General features: G+C 43.7%; 1 long non-coding RNA gene across 1 annotated transcript; it reads left to right on the forward strand.

Moving 5' to 3' along the window:
• Window positions 1–862: 862 nt before the first annotated feature.
• LOC125942474 (uncharacterized) lies at window positions 863–9,929 on the forward strand. Its single transcript, XR_007465137.1, has 4 exons — window positions 863–999; window positions 1,867–1,970; window positions 5,697–5,915; window positions 8,197–9,929. It is a non-coding gene; the product is annotated as an uncharacterized LOC125942474 (long non-coding RNA).
• Window positions 9,930–17,536: the final 7,607 nt, after the last annotated feature.

Raw genomic sequence — 17,536 nt, forward strand, 5'->3', positions numbered from 1 at the left:
TACGGACGACAGGAGTAAAACCCGCGCACATTCAACACACCGACACGAAAGGAAATGCGGACGATACGGGTGTAACCTGCGCCACACGAGCTATCAACCCTCGTGGATTTGATCCTTTCCACCTGAAACAGTTACAACGCACACGAAAACATCGAACACTGCACATCTGTACCTCCGATATCGTGTCAACAATTCCTGAGGCAACAATTCATGTTCACGACATCAGAAAGTTATCTAAAACTAAGTGACGGCGTAGGAAAAGTAGGCAGCATCGCTAAACGTCATGGATTGGCTTCGAGACAGCTTCGAGACAGCCCAAACCGTTCAAATCAGGCCACAGCGACGGCTTGATAAGGATAATCGAAGCTGATCTCGAAGGCCATGCTTATGCTGGCTGCAGATGGCGGAAGCAATTCAAAGGTAAAATACGTTTTAGAATTTCTTTCTACGCCAAACTATAGTGTAAAATATAGATTGTTCTACAGTTATTTTGTCTCGCAACATCTATACGTAGTTGTGTGTAACCCGGCACAAAATTTTAGTATGCGAGTGTACTGGTTAATATTTTTGTCATCACAGAGGCCACAACATTCTCACAAGTATGCAGGTGGCGCTATTGTTTTTCCTCCGTGTTCTGTGATGGCGGTCGTATGTGCGGGGTGCTACGAGCGTCGCGTTTGCTTGATCGTGTGTTTTTGTGTTTGCTGTTATGAAGTAGGTCGCAGTTAGCGTGCACAGAAGTGCCTGAAGATACCTTGTGTCACGCTGCAAACTCGCCGTATGCGTGGCGCGCCAGGCAAATGTGGCCCAACGATTTTATGCCGTGGAGTGCGGTCTCTTTGTTCTCGTTCTGGAAAGTTGGGTGGACGTCGCAAAGAATGTGTGTTAGCGCGCCTCAGCTCGTCCACTACGCAGCGGCATGTATGCGGGGAGTAACATCGTCGACGCAGCACCGGCAACTTGGAGAGTGCTTCGCGACCGCGTCGTACCATTCAAAAGGTAAGTAATCGTGCTGGCTAACTACGCGCGTGTTGTGTGAGCTTCTCGTGTGTGCATAGCGTGCGCGAGCGTATGAAATAGAAGTCCCGCGACAACAGTGATACCTGTGCTGATGCTTGCTGAACGCTGGTTGTCAGCGCTTAGTTACGCAAGTTTATTGCTTCGATGCGAAATTGAAAATCTTGATAAACGTTTTCTTCCGATGAGAAATATAACGTTCGAAAATAATCGTGTTCATCATGTGCGTGCGGCGCGTGAGCTCCCGCTTTTCTCCTGAAGTTGCATAATGACTCATTTGCCTCTTTACCGATTCTTATAGCAATGACGTTTCCTTGCTTACATGGCAAGGAAACTTGTTTCATATCTACTTGTCCAAGGAAACTTGTTTCATATCTACTTGTCCAAGGAAACTTGTTTCCTTGCCATGTTTCCTTGCCTCAACGTTGTAAATAATATCTGCTTACGAAGTTTTCGGTTTACGGCAGCTTTAGAGAAAAAAAATTTAAGCAATCACAGCTTGCTACTAGTCCAACTTACTTTTTAAGACAAGATGTTTTGACATACCTTATACGTAACTAAACATGACAGGGGAAAGTTACACTGAGTCATGAAAAAAAATGAATTGTTTTGTAAACAAACATTTCTTTGCTATGTGCTGCTGCGTGTCAATAATTTTACTGTGATCAAAGGGTCCCCATTATCAAGACATTCATCAGTGACTTCTACTTTTGCTCTGTTGCCACCCTGCAATAATGCAAACATTGTTTTTGTGACTATATTTAGATGCTCCATGCATGTCTAGACAATTTGACAGCTTTATAAAGCTGTGTGCCACTGCTATAAGTTAACACAGAACTTATTTTATAGTGGCGAGGCTGTGACCCATAACAGTGCCTACATAACGGAGGAGCCACCAGACCCCTTGGCTATGCCTGCCGTAGTGCAACGTATAATCTGGATGGTCGGGTCAGGTATGTATGTAGTGTACGTGTTCCAAAAAGTAGCATCTTGGTATCATTTGTGGATAAGTTAATCGACATTAGTCAACACAGCTTACTAAATAGGCCAAATATTTATGCAACTTGCTGTTTATTTGTGTTCATAGCTGTTATGCACACCTTATTGTGTTCTATATAAAAGTAGACCTAACATGTCCTGATGTAAGTATTTTTTCTTGCATCAATCGCTTGGCTGCAAGTTACATTTTAATTTTGCTTAGTACACACTATTTATTACTTTTCATTTTGGTTTTCTTGTTTTGAAACTGTTTCCTATGCTGTAGGATTTTATTTCCGAATTTTTAGTGTTTACACTACACTCTTGTGCAGCTTCTGCGCATATAAGAATTCAAAGTGTAATGGGCCAGATATGTCATAGGTGTAAGCACACAGTGTGCTTACCATTGTTTAACATTCATATTCACGATTATTTCTGTCTTGTTTCAAGAATAACTGCCACTGGAAAATACACATTTGATGAGCTCAAACTTCTTGAAATGATACATTAAGGCCAGTATTCACTGTGCTGCAGTTACTACAGTTCTGAAGTGTTTTCTAGTAAGCCTGCTTTTTTCTCTCCCATTTTTTAATATTCTTGGCAAGCTATCCCCATTCATGCAAGTAGGCATTGTAGCAGTGGCGAGTCTATGCCCAGTTACATTATTTTTCTATTTTTTCAAGTCAATATAGCATAGAACACATAGCTAACTGGTCGGTAGTTCAGTGTATTGATGCTCTATTATTAAAAAAGCACACTATTTCGCACATGTCTGCTTGCTCTTGCCATGTTTGCTGGTTATTGCAATGTTGCTCGTCAAATGAATTTGATTTCAACTACACCATACAGAACAGTCTTATTGGCTTTAGTGTAATTTTAATAGTGACAATCAACCAACAAGCCCTAATTCTACAGCTGTCAAGAAGTATTTCTAATACTTTGGGGTCCCTTTCCATATTTTCTGTTTCATCCTGTGTATTTGGTCAGCACAGTGGGCATTCGGTCTATTCATTCTGCTTGGCGCTGCTCAGGTCAGAATATGTTCAACCTGCAAGTCCAAATTATAATGATATGTGTACGACTTCATTTACTGGCTGGATGAATTGAAAAAGCATTATATCTGATTCTAAGAGTATTTTTGTCAAAAATACCAGTGTCTAGAATAAGCATCATATGCACTGCAACTCTTATAGTTTTAAGTTAGGTAGGCAAATATCTATAGGTATGTATACTTGTGCATATACTTTCTACATATTGGCTAGTGTTTTAGCTACACGAAACGGCCTATGTTGTCACTACTCTCAAGTCAAATTTATGGTTGATGCGCCACTTGTTTTTGTTGTGCACTTACACTTCTGTGGTGTCATAAGCACTGTAGATGCCTGACAGCTGAAGTATTGCAGCAGTAGACAGTTTTAGTTTAGCGTACGCTATGTCATTGCGTACGATATAAAATAGTGGGTCATCACTGCGCATGTGCAGAACGCTATCCGACCTCTAGCGTATGCATGCTATTTCTCAGATTTAGCATTACCGTCTGTGCGTGGTTTGCGTAGTTTACGTTAAACATGGCGGTGGTCCCCGCTGCCCACTTCGAATTGAATTTGGCGTGGCTTTTGCAGAATTCGCTTCGTTCGTAGAAAATGACTGTGTAAGCAACTTTCGCTTACCGTCAGGCCGCTTTGACAACAGTGTAATATGGTTAACCTTGTGGAGTTTTCGAGATCGCTTCTCATTTCGAACGACACGAAGCCTAACGAGGGAAACTGACATATATCAGCGCCACCTGTCAGTGAAGTCGAGAGATAGGTGCGACGATGGCATATGGCCTCTGAGATCGGAAGATCTCGCAGGCCAACTAAAACTAATAAATGTGTGCTGTTTAGCGTACGCTGTACTATAGCGTATAGGCGTACGCTATTAGTTGCATATGCTATACTAAAACTGTCTAGTGTTGAAGCTAACTGGCACTTACTATTGCTACAGTATGCCAACAGATACCTATCACCGTATTTGTGCATTTTCTAAGAACCAGCCGTGTTTGCTAGGTGAAATTTGTAGTGTACGTATGAGTTTGCCGGTCAGTTCATGTAACTTTTCAGGATAGAATTTACATGGGGAGGAAAAGGGTACCATACAACATGACTGCTGCTAACTGACCATTTATTTTGATGGAAGGATTAAAAATAGCAACACTGGATGTGTGCTTATGTTGTGCACAATTTCGTTCAGAGGGAAGGCGTAAGTTGTAATATAAAGGCATAAAATCACAATAAATGATATTTGTGTAAAAAGGAAAGTAAATATGGGCGCAGACTAACTTCAATCACTTGTCATCTAGAAAGGACGCCTTTTATTTCATGAATTGATCATGGGGTCTGGCTCGCATGTCTTGTTTATGTGGTATGCCTCACTGATCTCTCGTGTCAATTTTTCACCGTAGGTGAAAACAGATGATCTTAATTCAGCCTGAAGTCCTATCGCGGACAATGCACGGCCAAACTGGATGAGCAAGCTGGTCTCTTGAGTGAAATATGGGAACTTATTTGGCACATTTAGTTACCGGCCAGTCTGCTCTGTGTACATTTGACCAGTTGTGAAAAAAATACAGTGAGCTGCCTCTCATACACACTAGACAAATTTGGTGGCATCTTTAACCAAGCAAACCTCCCTTGCCTGCTCGCCTTTCTGAATTCACTTGTGAACTGTCGTGCATATCCTGCCTACTTTATTTTTCGCTGGAAATGTGCGTGCATAGCAGTCCACATGAGAATTGAGGCTTGCTGAGGTAAAGATGCAACCCAATTTGTGTTGTGTTCGTCAGGGGTAGCATAGTCTGTTCCTTTGATCATGTATATATTCAGTCAAATGTACATGGGGCAGACTGGCTGGTGCCTCAACATGTGCCCAGGGAAGCACCATAATTCACTCAAGGGAGAAATATGTTCGTGCCACTTGCCAATGCACTGACACGACTGGTGCTGCGCGCCAAATTTCGATTGTTCCTCTATGGCAACCAATTGACCATCAAAATCAGTGACGAATACCACATTAAGGAAATGGGACATGTGTCAGTTGTAGAGATACAAGCTATACTTTGGCTACCACTAATTGCTGAGAGGGTGATTAGAGACAGTTACTAGGAGAGCTCTTCATCTGGTTGGCTGGCACAAACTGTACCTGTTTCTGCACTGCAAAAAGCTGAAAGACTCTACTTGGGCTCACTGAAACTGCTCTTTAAAATAAATTTGAAACAGGGTAAGCTATATAATTTTGTGTGCAGCCCCCACACTAATGCCACTGGACGTACCTGCCATTTCCGGTTACATTTATCGCACGGTTAGACATATTTCTTTTTGCTACCAGCACTTATTGACATAAAACCGATGGCCTATTGCACAAGCAATAAAAGCACATCAAAACGCTTGGAGTAATGCGAAATTTAGGTAGGTTCATGTAAACAAAGCAAATTACTTGCTTTAATAAGAAAGTTGTGCAGACTGGGTAGGAATAGAACCTCGAGTGTGAAAGGAGCACGCTTCCCTTACGCCACGGCAGCTCTTTGGTTCTGGCTGACTTAAGGTGTGCCTAGTGCGTGTCACACTGTGCACGTCACATTGCAGCCATTTGGTTGACTAAAGGTGCTTTCACATTCCCACACGCAAGCTGTCTTAATGTGTCTCTGCCATCTTTTATTGCAGGTACACCTAGGAAATGTTGTATACATTGGCAACGATAACTGGGGCCTGTTCCAGTGCCATCGCCGGGATTCCCTGTTCTGCAAAGAACTGACATAACTGATGTGGGGAGCCCTGGCGCTCGGTGTAGGAGTATCACAGGGGCTCCTTGTCGATGCTTGAAGGACGGCAATGCTGTTGAGAAGCCGACATTGAGCCCCGATAAATTGGAAGCTGTGGGTAGTAAGTATCATTCACATTTTTTCAAGTTTTTGTAATGTTTGTAACAATGCATGTATTGCACCGAAATGATTAACTTTTCAGATGCATTTGATGCATATCTTTCGAAATGTGGTACCCCTCAGGAGAAAAAAATCATCTTCTCATGCTTGGTTTTGGCCGAGCGGTTGAATCGAGTGACAAAGTTTTTCGCGTTTAGGTAGCCTAAGAAGAAACAAAAGCAGAATTAACAAACCAGCTTATTTGTGGCTACTCATGAGTTGCATTTCTTTGTTTAAAAGTGCCTGTGAAGTGGCGCTAACCTAGTTATCAGGTCCAGAATTTTCGATTAACACCGCTTCCAAAAGCTCGCGTTCTAATTTGGTTTTTTCAAGGCCAGAACTTCCGTATTCGTCATCCGCGGATAGCAACGGCAACTTTTGCAGTGTAGAGCAATATTCAACCCTTCTCCCGATATGCAACACCTGTAGCGTAGTTGTAGCTGGTCGTTCAGGCACTGAATTGCTGTGCAGATGTAGGCAACAACACAAGAGTTAAGACGAGAGACATGCGGCAACTCTTTAACAAAAAGCTTTATTTTTGCTAGCCCATGTTTATAGCTGTCAGTCACTGCATTGCACATGCGCAATTCGCACCCTTAGGAAGAAAGTAAACTGTCTGACAAGTGTACAGAAGGTGTGCTGATACACACAGAGCCAAGTCGCGAAATCTTTTCAGCCTCAATTATTTTACGTGTTAGTTGATCACCGCTTCTGCTGGAAACGGTACACTGAGCAAACGACGGTTCACAGTCACGCGAACTGCAATGACATTCAAGCCTACTGTCACGCACATTTTTCTTGACATTGTATGAGTGTTCTCTCAGCCGGTGATTGATGCAGTGTCCCATTTGACCTATATACTGTTTACCACAAGGGGGATACAATAAACCACATTGCTAACACAGGTGACAAACGGAATTTGGTGTTTTGTTGCATATGTGTGGCGTGCTGTGACATTGCCTTTGATTACACAACTTTAGAATGATATGCAATTTTCTTGATATTGTGAGAGCTTATGAATGTAGGGTATGACGGCCAGTTTTATGTCTGTCAGATGCAGTGACCACATGACCTCTACTCTGAAAAGCGCATGCACCGAGTGGTTGCCATGTGATCACTCCAGTATCTGACTGACTTAAAGTGGCTGTCATACCATACATTCATAAGCTGTCTCACAATATCGTGAAAACTGCAGATTGTTCCAAAGTTAAAGTTGTCTTCTTTGCACCTCAGAAGCTTATAAAGTTGTGTAATCAAAGGAAATGTTTCAGGGCAGCACACAAGTGTAACAAAAAGCACAAAAATCCGTTCGTCACCTATGTTAGCAACATGAATTACTGTACCCCTCTTTCTTGTGGTAAACAGTACATAGGCCAAACAGGACGCTGTATCAATGACCAGCTGAGAGAACACTCTATAATGTCAAGAAAAACGTTCATGACAGTTGGCTTGCATGTTGTTGCAGTTCATGTGCCAGTGAACCATTGTTTGCTCGGTGTACTGTTGTCAGCAGTAGCGGTGATCAACTAACACGTGAAATTATTGAAGCTGAAAAGATTGCGCGACTTGGCTCTATGTGTGTCAGCATCTGTACACTTATCAGACAGAGTTGACCTACCTAAGGGTGTGAATTGCGCGTGTGCAATGTGATGAGTGACGGCTATAAACATGGGTCGCTGAAAATAAAGCTTTTTGTTGGAAGTCAGCACACGTCTATTGTCTCGTCTTTTCTGTCGTCAATATCTGTGCTGCAATTCACCAATATGTAGTACCAACAAGTCAAATTTATCACTCACTCATTGGAACTTTCTTTCATCACGAATGAAATGTGGTTTTGGTACCGTGGTAGAGCATTCACATCATTTGTTAATTTTTGTTTTCTTCAAAGACTGAACTGGATGTAACAAGCAGCCGTGGCATTGCAAGGAAGCTTTATGTTAAAGGAATATATTGATACTAACGTCTTAACTGCTTAGCACAATAAAGGAAGTTGTGGGTATTGTTTATTGTGCTTTCCTTGCTCTTGTGTCCAAACTTATAGCTATAATGGTTAGGTTTTACTGAAATTTGCTTTTTGATGTTTTGCATTATTCTCCTGTGTAAAGTCACTATTGTTTGTTTCACAGTTATGCGAAGCTTAAGTTGTTTGTAAGCATTTTTATTGCCTGTTTTCACAGTAAACATGGCTTACTTCAGTGTTTCAGATGGCACTTTATAGTTTGATGTAATTGATGTCTCTGCAGGTTACCGCATTATTGACTTGGAAACCAGTGAGGTCTGGATGCAAGTGAAGCTACCGAGGGAGGCATGTGTGCATCACTTGTGCTGCTGGCCATCCTCTGCAAAAGTGATGGCTGGCAGTCAGTGCTTGGATGACTTTCTGTTACTCTACGCCTTGGGCTGTGTTGACTACTTCACACTTGCTGCCATGTCTGCAAGCTTAGGCAAAAAGACCGGCTGGATGCTTGGCAGGAGATAGTATCCAACCGCAGTGTTACTGTGTTGTGTTGTACATTACAAAGTGATGGAGGACAGTATTTGTGCTGTTATTAAGAAGTATAAATTGTGTTCTGCCATTGAAATAAGGGAACTCGACACAAAGCAAAAGATTTCGAAGTCTGACCTACATGGGAAAGCAAAATATATTGTGTTGTAGTTGTAGCTGTTAGTAGAGTCTTAATATGCGATAGAAGACCTTGATGTTTAATAGAAAATATATTTAAGTGTGTTATCAGTGTGTTATCAGTGTTTAAGTTACTGTTATGTGTCATTTGTTTGCCAGGATGATGTAAGCAGACAGTAAATAAATGCATGGTTTGAGATTATAACCAGGTTTGTCTATGGCATTCACTATTATTTAAGGTGGACCAATGCATATTCATGGGTGCATATTCAACCACCACATTCCTCCTGCACAAACAATTCCTACATACTAGCGTTTGGTCTTAGCAGCTGATGTTGGCTATTATACAATTTCTTGAAAGCACATGCAGCTACCGACACATGATTTTTAGAGCAGTAAGTCGGAAGCAAAGACTGATTTTTTTCTGTGGTCTAAGCTTAAATGATATGTTTAAGGAAAGGAACATTTGTGGAATATATTTACTTTCCTGCTGCGAGAACCTTTATACGAGAACCTCTGCACATTGGACGTGCATGCTGCTTCTCTTGCTGTTATAGCCAAAATGAAAAATTGTTCTTATGAACCACTTCGCAGCTTTGCATTGTGCACTTTTACTTGCAGTTAGCATTTATATGCTGTGCTATGGACAACAGCAAGACAAGTCAGGCAAACCACCATGTGAAACACTTTAAAGATTCTGCCTTAGGGCGCGTTGGTACTATATATAGTGCAAGACAGATGAGCTGCCCGTACAGCAGCGCTGTCAGCATTACACGGCTGACAGCACCGCAAACCCTTAAATTTATATTTGTTTGACAGATAATGCATTCTAGTAGTTTTCATGTCGTATATGCAAGAAAATGTAAACAAGAACTGGTGAAAACAGCATTATTTTACGTGTATAGTGTACCTTACCACAAGGTAAGGTACACAGATATCTTGGTAAGCTACACAAGATATATACGTAATAAACGCTGTTTTTCACTAATTCTTGTTTCACATTTTCATGCATATGCAACATGAAAACTACTAGAGTAAATTATCTGTCAAGCAAATATAAATTTAAGGGTTTGCGGTGCTGTCAGCCGTGTCATGCTGACAGCACTGCTGTTATGCATGTCTACAAATATTCTGCAATGTCAGTTGAGTGTTGCTTGAACGTCACATACGTACGTTGCCTGAAAGCTCAAGTGACAAAGGCAACATCCACATTACGTTGCCAGGAAGTTCTGTTAACGTTATGTTAACGTCGTGAATGTGCGGCTCAACGCTGCCACAACGTTACGACCCAACGTTGTGTGGCGATCAAAAAAGAGGACATTAGCAGCATGTAGGCAACGTTATACGCCGACATTTGTGCACATTCAGAGAACGTTATGGCAACATTTTGCGTTACTTGGGCATTCCCCCAACTTAGTATCAAAGAGGTTCAAGGAAGAGCCGCACAGACTGAGTGGCACCTACACAGTGCTCTAAGTAAGCGTGAAAGAAATTCATTGCAGAACAAGTGGTGCATATTCATGGCACATTATCATCAGCCTGTTTGTATGTTCACTGCAGGACGAAGGCCTCTCCCAGCGATCTCAAATTACCCATGTCTTGCGCTAGCTTATTCAAACCTGCGCCTGAAATTTCCTGATTTCCAAACTTACCTGGGAGACTTTACTCAGGACTGCCGCTGATCTCGGGGAACAACTGAAAATCGTCACTTGGGCCGAGGGAGTCGCTCCCAACAGGGGCCACCCTGAGACCCCATCATGATTTTCAATAAAGATGTTGTAACCACCACCACCTACACAGACTCTAGAGGCTGACTGGCGATGATGAACATTGCTTATTTGCCAGGCTATTCAAAATTACCTTTGTCTTCTGCATATTAATCTTCAACCTTATACTTTACATTTTCTCGGTTAAGGTCCTCAATCATTTGTTGCAATTCATCCCCAGTGTTGGTGAACAGGACAATGTCATCTGCAAAGTGAAGGTTGTTGAGATATTCGCCGCTGACCCTCACTCCTAAGCCTTCTCAGTCTAATAGCTTGAATACTTCTTCTAAACATGCAGTGAATAGCATTGGAGAGATTGTGTCCACCGGCGAAGTGGTTATACCATCCCGGTCAGGTAGCATCAGATACAAGATTTCTCACGTCACATCATCGACCGGTTCGGAGTTTGTTGCCCTCTGAGATGCCCTTGATTAAATTAACAAACAACCGGCTAATCGGTGGGCAATATTCTGTGACCCAAAGGCGGCCCTACAATGTCTTTTGTCGGCTCTTCGTCGCGGGCCCTGAGAACAACTCGTGTCGGAGATACGGGAAATGCACCATCATATGATCGCGACAGGCCACCACGTCGTGTTTCAGTGGCTGACGGGTCATTGCGGTATCTCCGGCAACGACCTCGCCGACGAACCTGCTAGGAAAGCACACGAAGGAGCAAACCTTGTTTTTGTGCCTTTATCGGGGTCTGACGCAGCCCAACAACTAAGCAAGCTAGCGCACCGTATAACATTGGAGTAATGGCACACACCTGAATGCACCCAGCATCGGTTGCATAATTTATGAAAACCATTAGAGAGGTTGATTGCACTGCGCAGATTTCTCAATTACCAAATTCTTCACATGGACGTGATTCAATGTAGAATACCCCTTCCTGAAGCCAGCCTGTTCTTTGGTTGATTGAAGCGTTGCCCTGATTCTGTTGAAAATTATTTTGGTAAATACTTTATACAATCCTAAAAACATGGTAATTGGTCTTTAATTCTTTAATTATTGAACGTCTCCCTTTTAATGGATTAGTAAATTATTCGCATTCTTGCAGCTCTCTGGTACGTTTGAAGTCGTGAGGCATTGCGTATAAAGGGCCACAAGCTTTGCAAACATAACATCTACTCCATCTTTATTTAAATCGACTGCTATTCCATCTTTACCTGCCGCTTTTTCCCGGAACATGTCTAACTTTATCACTAGCAATAGAAGGAGCCTCAGTATCCCGTTCATCACAACTTCCAATGAAGGTTGCGTGGCTGCTGTGGGTGCTTTACAGGTCAGCACAGAATTCTTTTGCTGCTTTTATTATATCATAGAAATTGCTGGCGACATTTCCCTGCTTACTTTTCACTGCATGCATCTTGCCCTGTCCTATGACAAACTTTCTTATCACTGATTTCATGCTGCGGCCGTTTTTTACTGCTTCCGCAATCTTTCCAACGTTATAATTTCGAACATGGCGTACATTCTTCTTGTTTATGAACTTTGACAGTTCAGTGAATTCTATCTGAGCTCTTGAGTTACACTTTCATGCTTTGTTTTTTTATTAGGTCATTTGTTACTTGGGAAAGCTTGCCTACTGGCTGCCTCGGTACCTTACCTCCCACTTATGTAGCTGCTTCTGAAATCAGCCTATAGTTACGGTTTCATTCATTAGCTCTAAGTTGTGTTCATCTGCCTGTTCTAAAGATGAATATTTGTTTGCGATCACCAACCTGAATTTGTCTGCTTTTACCCTTACTGCGTCTATGTTGACTATGCCACATACCCAGTCCCCAATCTCCAGTGACCCATGTCAAGGTCAAAGAAGTTCGATGAAGAGCGGCACGTAGGTGCACAGTGCCACACAACAAGTTATATAAGTTGATGCGACGGTTGGTTTTGAACTCTGTTACCTCAGTAATAATGCCCGACAAGCTACCCATTCCACCATGGACTAGCCAGAGACCTAGACTTACGGCAAAATGATTATAGATAGCCATAGATAGACAGACAGATAGATGGATGGATAGATAGATAAATAAATAGATAGACTCCGCACAGTACTTGAAGTATCCTAAGTATGCTAATCGCAATAAATTTAAGTTTTCCCGGTATGACATCAACGCCTTGTTCTATAACTACATCAAAAACTTGGGAAACGCTTAAGCTTGGCCGCCTTTAAAATTAAAACACGATAGAATTCAAAGGTCCCTGACTGCTTCTCACGCTTCCCGGCAACTGCAGCTTACGTGAGCGTAATGTTTGCCGGGAAACGTTTGCGGCGAAGGCTATGCACGAAGGGGAGCTTTCTGGTTCTTTTTTTTCCTCTGCTGCCACTGCCGCGGATGGGCGGAGGCGAGCGCTATCTGGTGGTGCTGTGATGGGTATAAAATTTTCGCTCACGGTCAACCCACGGTCATCGCCGGATTTTCTGCGTAACGGGGCCCTTAAAGCTGTCGCTTTAAACCATCTTTGGCGCGGGAATGGGACGACCACGACCATCGGAAAAAGCACCTCCACGGACAGACTTGACGCTGGTTTTCAATTATGGCTTCCACTTCATCTGCGGAGAGGCCAGGAAACCCTGCTCCATCGATTACGGCTCGGTGTGGCGTACACTCGGCTACGCTTTCTTAAGATCGAATGGGAACGGACCCTGACTGTAGCGTTTGTCACTCTCCCGAAATAATATGCACTCCCTGATTTGTACCATTTCTTCCGGTTGTACGGTTGACAGGAAAATCTTCAGGAAATTGCAGATCTGTCCCGTTTCTATCCGCGTCCAGCGCTTTGCCAGACCACATTGGCAAAAAGAACCCAACCCAATCCAGTTGGAAGTTCATCGCGCAAGACATTGTTAAGAAAGTAGTAGGGAAACCCTATACATGCGCGATTTCGTTAACCGCGGAGCCGCTCCTTACGCTGACGGGGTTGTTGGGTGCCCTAGTGGCCCTAGTCTCATTAAGCTAGTGAGCCAATGTCGCGTTTCGCAACTAGAAACACTCGAGTCTCCATCGTTCTCAGCGTCAGCCGCTCTGGCATTGCGTAGGTCAGCGGTCAGTCATGGCTTTAAAAGTAAGGAGCGCTATCGCAAAAAGTATCAAGTATTTTCAATGCAGTGCTCAGCCGAAATGACGCTGAATATTTTGTTGGTGCCACAGAGCAATGCAGAGTCCGAGAGGTAATTTAACATCGGGAAAAACACGAGGACGCCGTGCCGCTCGTCTATGTATCGCTCGTCTAAGACGCTGGGAAACATCATCCTCGCAAAATGTGAAAGAAATGGAATTTCTTACAATCAAACATTATCTGAAGAATTTTTGAACACCCGCCATGGTTGCTTAGTGGCTTTGGCATTACGCTGCTAAGCACGAGTTCGCGGGATCAAATCTCGGCAGCGCGGCCGCATTTACTTGGGGGCGAAATGCAAAAACGCCCGTGTGCCGTCCATTGGGTGCACGTTAAAGAACCCCAGGTGGTCGAAATTAATCCGGAGTTCCCCACTACGGCGTGCCTCACGATCAGATGGTGGTTGTGGGACGTAAGACCCGAGACTTATGGGACGTATGGTTGTGGGACGTAAGAAGTGAGACCTTGATGTTCATGTGGTCACTTGTATATATCTGTACATGAAATTGTAATGAAGTTCTCCTGTCAGTACTCCTGTCAGTACACAGCGACAAGTGTCCCTGTGTGTCTTCTTTTGTCCTGTCTCCTAATCGCGCTACTTTAAACCCTTCAAGATGCGTTACCAGCAAGCCCACATTGCAACCATCTGTTTCCTTTCTTCCCATTCTTAACGTGCTACATTATTCCTGCTCTTGACGTTCCTGCTCTGTCCGCAACACGAAACCGCGGGCGGAAAACAAGTGCACCTAGCAGCAACGCCGCTTCACACTCTCGATGACTACTCATCTGAGCGAGCCGCGCGATGCTGACGGAGGAGCAGCCAAGGTGGATATACCTGGTAGCGAAGCTTCCATAGAAGCCCATACGTTCAAAACATGGTTGCTTACCGGTGGTTCATGGGGCTTAGTGCCATCTGTGTGAGGAGGGAACACTTCCGGCGGAAGAAAAAATAATTTGACGTCATATCCGCCAAAAACAGAAGTGACGTCATTTTGTTCTCATAGGCGCGAAATTTAATTTCGGAGGCCTGCCATTAGAGCTGTATATTCAAATGCCCCGCCATTCGAATTCATGGGCGTTCCGAGTTTTCAGCGCGAAAAGCGATGCCCGAAAAGATCAGCGGTATGGGTGTCGAAATCGCATCGCTGCACAGAACATACTTTCTTTGGAGGCCGACGAACATTTTGGGCGTAGATTGCGTAGAGTGCTCGTCCTTTCGTCGGACGCCAAGCCCGTCGGCCAGCGCTGTTGCACGAAAACAACTAAAGTAAACAAGTATCTGACGGTCGCAACTCACTACTTTTGACTGCACAGGCTAAGAAACAATAAAACTACCCGCGTCACCTAATTCAGACAAACGTCGACATGCAACACAACACAGGTGACGGGGGCGTATTGTAACAGGTGAACTTTACGAGTGCCCCTTTCCACGCACTCCAAGAGTTGCATGGCATTGCAAGTGATAGCGGCGTCAACACCCGCTGATATCGATGGGCGCTCTCACGGTGGGCCCCGAAAAAAGGTATATATTGACAATGATCTAGTAAAATACAGTTGTATCTTTTCTCGCCATGCATATATAAAATAAATTAGGAATTTTATTTTCGTTGAATGAATCTAACTGCGTCTCGCTTTAACTTAAAAACGCTTTTTTTCTTTCCCAGTGTTTATTCCTTCCAAACATAGTCGCGCTTCAATCGCTGCTCCCATAACCACCCTTGCTGATGTCGGTGACAATTGGTTCTGAACCGCTTTTCGCCCGAAGCTTCGCGACCTATGTGGATCGACCTTGGAGCAGCGTGTTGGCTGCCCGCCGCTCAGTGACGTCAGCAGCAGCGTAGCCTCCGGCGGTGCAGCCACGCGCCCGCTTCAGCCTCTCAGTTTTGGTATCGCGCACTCTGGAAGCCCCGCAGTTTGTCCTGCCAGTTTCGCGGCTAGTAGCATTTTGGCAGATGCAAAAGCTTATATTGCTTGTACGGAGAGCTGGCTTGAATTTCCCAATTATAACAAGCCCGCTGAAATAAAAAAAATTAAGGTAATTCATGTATTTTAGCTATTAGCGACTAATTACACCTATTATTTTCACCCCATAACTGCACCGTGGACGGAACGTCTCTGAAGGAACCGTTACTTTATTTCAAAGCGGCTTTTTTAGCTAGAAGTCTTCGTAGGAACACCAAGTATTTTTGTGCGCTTTAGCCACGTATTTCTTTTCATGAATGCTCCTGCCCCTCGTATCTCAAACGATACTCGACTTCACCTTATTGAGCACAGCGCCGCCCCTCGACTGCAGAAGACACTACGCTTCTCAAGAACGGCCGTGGAGTGTCAATGAAGTGACCCATTATGTCAAGGGGTGGCACATCGATCAACTTTTTCGAGTCGGAGTTGAGTGCCGAGTGAAGGAGCGCTCTAGAATACCTGGCTGATAAGTCTTTCTCCAAGCCAAATTTTGTTCTGCGCTGCTCTGACTTCAAATATTGGGACCTGTAGGACACCTTGTTACTGCAAGTGTTCTTCAGGCTGGTTCATTCTTAGAGACCATATAAAAGAAATGGAAAGATAGCGTTGCCTTGCTGTCAGTAGGCGAGCTTCACTGCCAACGCAGGCTATTTCTCCTTTTACCTCGACTAGCCTCTGCAAGCGACTTTTCTTCCCTGCCTTCTCCCATAGTCTGGTCAAGGGACCGCGTCACGTCTACGTCGAGAGCCCCGCCTCCCCCCCCCCCCCCCCTTTTTTTTTTTTCTTCGTCCTTCTGCTGCGCGGGGCACTCCCAGTGGCGGTATTGCGCCTTCTGCGTCAGACGATTTACCGAGGTCACGTGCCATAATCGGTGCCCACTATGCAGACAGCGCGTCTTGCGTAGAGGCATTTGAGCGTGTGCCCTTGACACTCTGGCTGTAAGCGACGCTCCGTCGAGAGAAAGAGCGCGCGGGTTTTCTGTGTGAAATTTCAACGGTTTTCGCGCTGTGCAGCTGATTGATACTTTGCAGACACAATTGCCACCACGTGGCCTACGTGCCGTACTTGTCTGTTTACGATTCCCTAACTTGGTGAGAGGCCCTTTAAGTGATAAATTAAAAGTGCACACGCGCTTATTCGCTCGGCGTCCTTATAATAGTTAACGATTGGTACTGCAATTGTGATATCACGGATTACTTTCATGTCTAGTCAAGCGCGAACACGCGCAGTGCTCTTGACAACTGTATATATTCTAGTGCATAATTATGAATCATATATAATTGTTCTTTCTAGTATCTAACTCGTCGCTACCGCTCATGGAATGTTGCCATATGTTTAGGCACATGCCCAAAGGGACAGAATTCCGCACTATTATTATGTTAGTTAACGTGACACCCACTTGTGGACTGCTTTACGAACACCTGACTGTTCTGTGCATATAATTGCTATCATTGTAATAATTGAAGAAATCACCCTGGTTTCCCAATCCGTTACGGGTACATTTGGAAGCCTAATTTCTATGTTTTGTATACCGGGTGTTTTTTTTCTTAGATTTTAGCGATTTTTTATCAGTAGTCTTTGAGCGTAGCGAATGTGGCATTTTTTCATGAGTTATTAAGCGAGGTGAATATGCTTTGACGCTAATAGCGCGTGTTTCAGATGACATTATAAAAAAATGCTGAGTAGTAGTAGTAGAAAAACATTATTAGATACAGAAACCAGCTGCTTTTTTTTTATTAGAGCCTTTAGAGTAGTTGTCAATAAGGCACATTTGTAAGCAATCACATTTTATAATAACCTGATTTTTTAGAAATCTTGAAAATCGCACCTATTTCGAAATATTCATAATCGAATTTCAAGATGAATTTTGGCAATATAGAAACCGAGCCCGACGGCAGTGCTAAACAGGTCAAACCGGTATCTGACCAGACAGAAACGCTATAGGACGAATATTGCGATGAAGTGTAAAACTGAACGTAGTAGTCAGTGGTGACAGATCCTGATGTACGGTACGTTATGACTGGCAAGCAACTGCAGCGAGTTGCCGTGTCAGTATTTGCTCCGACATGCATGTCATCATTCAAACTTTGTCACAAATTTGTCACTGGGCGTGGC

The sequence above is a fragment of the Dermacentor silvarum genome, chromosome 1 (genome assembly GCF_013339745.2).
Source record: "Dermacentor silvarum isolate Dsil-2018 chromosome 1, BIME_Dsil_1.4, whole genome shotgun sequence".
NCBI classification, from domain to species: Eukaryota; Metazoa; Arthropoda; class Arachnida; order Ixodida; family Ixodidae; genus Dermacentor; species Dermacentor silvarum.